Raw genomic sequence first — 8,184 nt, 5'->3', positions numbered from 1 at the left:
CTCCACTCAGTTTCATTTCTTTCCAGCAACTAGGTCAGGAATCGGAATACACTAGACCGTGGGTGTCCAAACTTATTTCATCAAGGGCCACATATCTAAACACATAAGAAGCAGAGGGCTGATCAAGGGCCATAGACTGGTGCTCAGTACAGTGAATAATTAAAATATGTGCATGTTTAACATGTTAGAATGAGCCATCAGTCTTTATTCATTCTAAGATAATCAAAACCACACACTTAATATTAAATATTAAAAAACTTGCAGTAAAAAGTAAAGTTTTAATTGATGCAAGGTAATTTGGGCCAATTCACCTGGAAGCCTGAGGGCCAAGAAAAAAATTGTCTGAGGGCCGCATTTGGCTCATGGGCCATAGTTTGGACATGCCTGCACTAGATGGTTTGCAAAAAACCCCGGAAGTGCGAGTTTGGGCACCAGCCAGTCAGTGAAGAGCCATACATTTTGTGTTGGCAACGATTCTTGAGATCGAGGATTTAAAGCCGGAACAAAGAGAATGTTTGGTGAATTTTATCAAGGGAAAAGACGTTATTGTCCTTCTTCCTACAGGATTTGGGAAAAGCTTAATATACCAGTTAGGCCCGTTAGTGGTGTCACGACCAAACAGCAGCGATTGTTTAAATAAAAAAAGTACCCGCCTACCATGAGTGAACGAATCCTAATGCTGAGAGGTCAACCGGTTTCCACTAAGTGAAACCGGCTGTGGAACATCCTCTGCAAAGCAATAACATCACCATGAAACAAATAGATGGCGAACCCTCCACTGGAAAAGTTACACAGTGAATTTTAATGAATTTATTGTGTCATAATATTGTTGTGCGCCTACACACCTCATGCAGTTTTAGTTTTGAACATAAAACTTCAAGATCATGGAAAAACTTAAAATTTGAAACTAACCATTGTCCATGTGTGTGCCCTCACACAAAAAGCCAAATTACTAATACTACTAAAAAAATACTACCAAGAAATATTCACAGGGCTGTCGATTGAAGAGTCCAGAAAATGCAGAAAAATATGAAGTATAATCTGTAGTGCTGTAGTGTCCAAAGACATAAAGATTATTTTTAGGTTTCTATGTGAACTGCAGAGCTTTGTCAAATAAAAATGTGATTATTTATCTCCATGGCAATCAGTAGCTCTAATTTATAGCCCCTTTACACAGCATGTAACTATGATTGATGGCTGATGAGGCCAGATAAAGCCCCAAAACTTAACATGAGAGAGAGGATCACTGCGTATTGAGTAAGAATCAAAAACAGCTGGTTATGAAAATGAACACATATTGACTTCAAGCACATCCTATCTATAAAACGCTAGAGTCCTGCTTTGTTCTTAATAGTTTCCAATAGAAATAATCGTAGCTATGGGGACTCATATAATTTATTACAAGCTTCTGGTTTGCTTCTTGAGTCCTGGGGCAAGCAACCCTCAACATGTGATCATATGCTAATGCTAACTTAGCTCCTACTGCTAGGCCCGCTTACATTAACACAAGGAGAGATGCCGGGGTAATTGTGGGGTATTTACATTTGTATGGGGGCAGACAGCACGGGGCACAGAGGCGGATATCAGCAGTCTGGATCTACAGCTGATAGGGCCTTATCAAAACAGACTAACACAGACTAATGACGTAATTGGTAGTCAGTTAGCGGCTACAATGGGAGATACCGGATCAATTAGCAATACGTAAATATCAATTCAGCCTCTTACACCATGTTACCAGCAGGGGGGTTTAGAGCAGTTACGGTGTTCTCACTGAGTACTTGTGTATTGAGAAAACGTGAATATTCTGTATACATTTTGAATTAGTACTTGTGAATAAAAATGTGTGACTAAAATACCAACGCAGAAAAGTAAGGTCACACTGAATATCATCATGCTTAAAGAGCGGGTATTACACTTCTATGGGGTATTAACTGTTAACTATGGAGTAAAAATAACCGAAATATTGTGATATCGCATCGTCAAAGTTCTCACAATAATATCATGGACCATCATGACATCAAATTACTCTTTGCTTAAATTAAGAGTTATGGTGCAGCAATAGCTAAAAAATGACAAAGGGAACTACATAGACCATGGTCCTTTGCTCCATTTCAGTGTAGACTACATGAAGAAATAACAGTTCTAACACTTTTAAGTCGTAGTTCTTTCAATTAAGCCTTGTCAAGGCATTTTAAGAGGAAAAAAAGTAGCATATTAGCCTCCACAAAATAACGCAATAAACAACATACTGTGAGATGTATATCGGGAAAATATCATACTGAGACATTTGGATATTGTTACATCCCTGATTGTGAGCCTCCCCACCATATCATGAGCTTTCCCACAATATCACAATAAATATCGTACCGTGAGGTTCATACCGTGACGATATCGTATCGTGAGACTTGGATATCATTACACCCCTACTGTTAAAACAAAACATATTTAGATCACCATTAGAGAAGTTGCCAATACGATACTTACCTCGATACATAGGCCATGATACGATACATATCTCGATACAGTGCACTTTTGATTCAGTGTAATATATTTCAAATCGACTCGATACATTTCAGTAAAAATAAAGGCTAAATCATGGTTGTGATACTAAAAGTCTTTGTTAAATGTTAATATGAAACACATTTTAATCATCAAAACAGTGAATATGTCAAATGTTGCATAAATGCATGTCCTTCCACTAAACAAGCAACAAAATTGTAGTGCTGTAACAAAATAATTTAATAAAATATGCCAAAAAATACTCTTGGTGTATATATGTCGATACAGCAGCCTCCGATATCGATACTGTATCAGCAGATTAAACGCTACAATATATTGACATTTCAGTATTTTTGCACGCCCCTAATCACAATGTTAACTTTTATTCATTTGAAAATACTATATTCACCAAAAACATATTAACATGTTTTATAAATTTTTGACTGCCTAAGTTTCTCCTCCCTTTGCTTTCTGCACTAAGTCACTCCCCTTCAGAGCAACAACACAACCAGCATGCATCTTACTAATGAAATTACTGCACATTGCATCAGGTTTGTCAAGTTGTTGTGTTCAATTTCGTGGGCTGAGCATTGGACAGAATTTTAAAGCTCACAATAAGAAGGGTTTGAATAGGGGCTGTCAGAGATCACTAAATTACTGAAACATGCATGGATGACATCGAAAACCTCTTCAGGCATGTTTTTGATGAGGGAACAATGTTAAAGCATGGTAGAAAGCTCCAAAAAGTCAATTTTGCATAATGCCCCCTCTTTAACAAGGCTGTTCTAAATTACATGTACTCAAAACATGAACATTCTAAAAAATACAGGATATTGTTATAAAAACATTTACATTTTCTTTTTCTCTGTTTCTTTCACTTGTCTCTTTCCTTTTTATGAGATGATTTGTAGTTGGCAAGATAACGCTAAACGGATTTTCTCAAGAACCTTCAAGCAAGATAAAATATTACGGTTGCCAAATGCCGATTATTGTCTTTATTCAAGAAGGAACAGTTAACATGAACAACTCATAACTGATTACACAGGAAATACTTTTGTCATTCCTTTATAAGTTATTAAGGTGACTTTGACTCTATTTTATTGCAAGTCAAAAGTTGTTCAAGATTTTCAGAAAACTACAGCAATGCATAATACAAAAACTATATCAATACAGGCATTGGGCTTTTTTATTGTATTATATTTATTGATGTTATGTATTTTATGTATTTATTTATACATTTTTGGTGTAAAAAGCCATCTGGTTTATCCCTGACAGAGCTTGAATGTATGTACAATAATAATAATAATCCATAGCTAATAATGCTAATGAACAATAATGGAGAACAGTTTATTCATGGGAAAATAAGTAGGCTATTAAAATAAAAGATGAACTAAGTACTAACAGACATCTAATGTAGCACACGGTGGACTTTATTTAGATAGTAATATGTGGCCCTTGAAATTGTGTAACTAGTAATGTAATCCAATTATGTTCAAAGTAATTATCTATCTATTTATCTATCTGCCTTATACTATACCTCTGTTTTATGTGATGTGATTGTGCTACATGTACCTCAATAATGTACATATTTACATTCCAGTATTTGCACGTTATGAATTGAACTCTTTGCAGTATTGTTAGCACTACTAAATGCTCATTGTTACAACAATGAGACAATGACAATAAATCCTTGAATCTTGAAAAGACATGTATAGTATAAATCTATAGGCCTAAAGAAATGTGTGATTTGTGTATTTGGTGTGATTTGGTTCTCCAGTCTAGAAATCCCAGACTCCTCCTGCCCCTATCACTACGCCATGTCCCTTGTCTCTGAGTGCCATCAACAGATAAGTGTCTCCAAACAGTGCTTAATGTGCTGCCCGTTTGCTAACGACTCTGCTAATGTCTGCTAATAGTGTATCAACACAGGCAACAATCAACAAAAACATATCGGAATGGATCTTTAGCCACAGTGGGAGATTTAAGCAGGATTTACAATAAGCACCACAAGTCACTGCCTAAAATTCAAATAATGTTTCCAGTTTGGTGGAGAAACAGGAGTACTGCATAACTTTTGTAACACTGTACACTTGAATCTGGTATGTAAACATTAGAATGTCTCTTAATATTAGTCTGCCTTAAGCCATGTGTCCCCATCTGGAATTACTAGTACACATTGTTCTCATGTTAACTCAAAGTCCTAGAAAGAGAAGTAAAGTCTAAATAAAAAGTTGTTTTAAAGGAAGGTGCTAGAAAGACCTCAAAACAATTTCACAGTGTTCTCAGAGCAGACATTTACGGCCTTGTACAGACAGACAGGCCAGACGAAGAGGCCTTCATAAATTGGGTGTAAAAAGGCAAAGCTAATTGTTACCAGAAAAACATTGGTGGAGTGATGTAGAGTAACAAAAAGTATCTTTTGAGACTGTAGTCTAAAGTATATTTATGCTTCAAGACATTTATGAACTGGCACCACAAAAACTATGTTGATAACAATTTAGTTTCAATCAGTAAATACAGCATGTATTCTTATAACGTTTTGCAAATACTGCAAAATGCTAAATCTTCAATCAATCAGTAAATACCCAGTTTGTAACCTGGCATGCACCAGATTGATATGTGTGGCACTCTGAATGGAGTTCTACATATGATCAGTCTGGAACATCTCTTGCTGAAAGCGATCAGAAAATGCTGAACATCATGTCGACTATTCGAATCTGAGTGGCCAAAGTGCCACAACAGCAGAACAAGCCCAAAAAATCTAACTTTAGTTAAATACATTTAGGAAAAAAGCAGACTTCTTCCCTGTCCCCAATTGCACAAAGTGCTTCCCTCTGCAAATTTTTCACAAACAATTTGATGCTAAAATTGCCTTTAGTACGTCTGTCGGCACTGCTATGTTTGTTTTGGTTCGTTTGGGTGCTTGGCTTTTGGCTTCCGCACAACGCAGCTCTGTGATTGGTCCGCCCACACAATTATCCTTACAGTGCGGGCACGCCAAGATCGACTCTTGTGAGTTTGTGAACTCACAAATATCACAGGAACCCATCTTGCTGTGCAAGGTTACCCAGTTTTGGCCAAATTGATACTTTGCAGCGAATGTCATCATCATTCCCTGGGCGTTTGATGTTAACTGTAGGCATGCTCTACCAGAAGCTCTATTAGACTTTAATGTGATCTTTATTTCAACACAGTCTGACCAGAGCAGATTTTTACTTCAGGCATACTAGTGAAATCAAATAAACTTACAGATGGTGCCTTTAAAGTGGTGCTTTTGGGGCTATACAAAAGTACATTGGTTTGAATTCTGCACTCAGATACTTCTGACTGAGTAATTCATGCAAACATCAAATTATAAGAAAAAAAAAAACACAAGTACAGATATCTGTATTCATTTTACATTACAACACAGTTACAAGCGACAAATCATTAGCTTCTAGAAGGGAGTACTAATCGGTACACTATAACTGTCTCCACTTTATGGCAATTTTGTAGGTAGCCGATAAAGACGATTTTCCTATCAACCAACACCTACCTCACCCCCGAACATAAAGCTCTATGTTGACCTCAGCATTGACTTGTGTCTCTGGTAAAGTTTAAAATAATCTTCTCTACAACCTGTTCCCAATTGCGAAGAGACAGAAGACTCCCAGCATAATGAGAAACAGCCAGTGTCTTTTTGAGCCAAGTTTTAAAAAGCAACCCAAGGGAAAAAAACATGCAGGACAGTGTGGCAAAGGTCAGTACTGGACTTTGGTAAATATGATCAAATTACCAAAATATGATGAGGCCAAATAGACAAACAATAAAGATTACTGAGCTGTTACATGGGATTTGTAGTCGTTATCAAATTGAGAACGTAAACCACATGTGTTCATATCCCATTCCAGGAAACCATATGGATCACTAATCTGGAGCATGACAACTCAACATGTTACATTAATCTGATGTTTAACATTTTACTACTATAAGAAGAGGGTGCAAGGTTTGTTTTGTTATAATTGTTCTGGTAATTATAAGGGCATTAAAAATAAAAAATCTTCAAAACACGAATCAGCAGACTTGCATGGTAAACCTACAGCAGACCTATTATGCAAAATCAACTTTTCAGAGCTTTTACCCAAGTTATACCTCATTTACCCTCTCAAAGTTCTATTTGGAATCATGCGTGTATGTTTAAAAAATCTGTAATCACTTATTTTCAAGACATAATGAATACTGTATTGCTGATCAGCCCCTGTTTTCTCCACCACTGGCATACGCCCACTGCTTTCGACTTACTTCATTGTCAAATTACATTTTTTAACCAGTGATAGGCGTAGGATTCAGCAGCGTCGCTTAGTCATTTTTGTGGATATCCATGCTGTACAAAAGAATACATTTAAGTTAAAACATTTCCGTGTTTGAATGTTTGACAACAATTTGGACAAATTCAATTATTTCAAAGTATGCTGCTGTTTTCAATGTGTCTTTAATGTGTCACTGATGATATTAAACAGATGGGATGTGATGAAAATGACATCCAGATACTCACTGATACAAAAAGCACCAAAAGAATCTAAATTAAAAACTCATTTGGACAAGGATCAATAATACTGAAAGAAAACCACGTAAATAGGAGAGAAGTTTTACGTTTATTGAATTTTTGATTGGTCTTGATCTATATCAGAACTAGTATAAAACCAGCCTTTAATATTAAGAAACTAGTTTTATTTTGTGTTGAAAATGACATTATATTATCCAAAAATATTGCAACATCAGGATGATGTACTTTGCCTTTTCCTCAGAGTTGGAAAAAATGTGTATGCAGAGGTTGCTAATAAAAGAAAAACTGTTTGTACAGAGTGGTTAAGGTCCTTGGTTCAATGACTGGACGGAGACATTCTGTGTACAGTTTGCATATGGTCTGGGACTAAAGGGACATAAATGTGTTTCCTCAGGTCCTACTGTTTTTTCCTAAACTATGTAGTCAGGTGGTTATGTATGGCTACACATTTGTAGTTTGTAAAGGTAGGATATATTGTAGTGGTAATAGTTGGTTGGCAGTAGTAAGTTGTGGTGTTGCTTTTTGACTTTGTTATTAGTGGGTTAGTTGTTATTTGGGTATTGCTGGTGAGTAGATGTGAAAATCATTTCCAGAGATGAGACCAAGTTTTGAAAGTCTTAAGTAAGTCCAGAATTGCAAAAAATCAAGTCAAAGTTAAAGGTGCACTGTGTAAATTTTAAGGGTGGAAGGTCTGCTACTTGCTATTTCTTTGTCTCTACAGTAAGACATTAAAAATATCTCCCTAGTATTTGTTTAGTTCCAGGTGTTTTATAGCTCAAAAATAACTTATAAAAACATGAATTCTTACCATGTTGAATTTCTCCTTGGGGATCACTAAAGAATTATCAATCTATCTGTCTGTCTATGTGCAGGCTTTCTTCTCCATCTAACCGTTAACCTGTCTCCAATGTGATTTCCAAATTTATTTCCATACTGTGGAATAATCAAGTCAAAGCAGTCATATCTCCATGGAGACAAGCAGGTTGCAGACCCTCTACCGGAAAAGTTATACAGTGCACCTTTAAGTCTTAGTCCATTTTATCAAGTCAACACTCAAATAATCAAAATAGTGATTCTAGTCATGACATGCATGCTCACACTTGCCTTCACTGTTACTAAATGTTACTAGGAAGTGTCAT

The sequence above is a fragment of the Boleophthalmus pectinirostris genome, unplaced genomic scaffold (assembly GCF_026225935.1).
Source record: "Boleophthalmus pectinirostris isolate CB_2022bp ecotype Guang Dong unplaced genomic scaffold, ASM2622593v1 HiC_scaffold_14, whole genome shotgun sequence".
Taxonomy (NCBI): Eukaryota; Metazoa; Chordata; class Actinopteri; order Gobiiformes; family Gobiidae; genus Boleophthalmus; species Boleophthalmus pectinirostris.
This window is presented reverse-complemented; position numbering follows the sequence as displayed.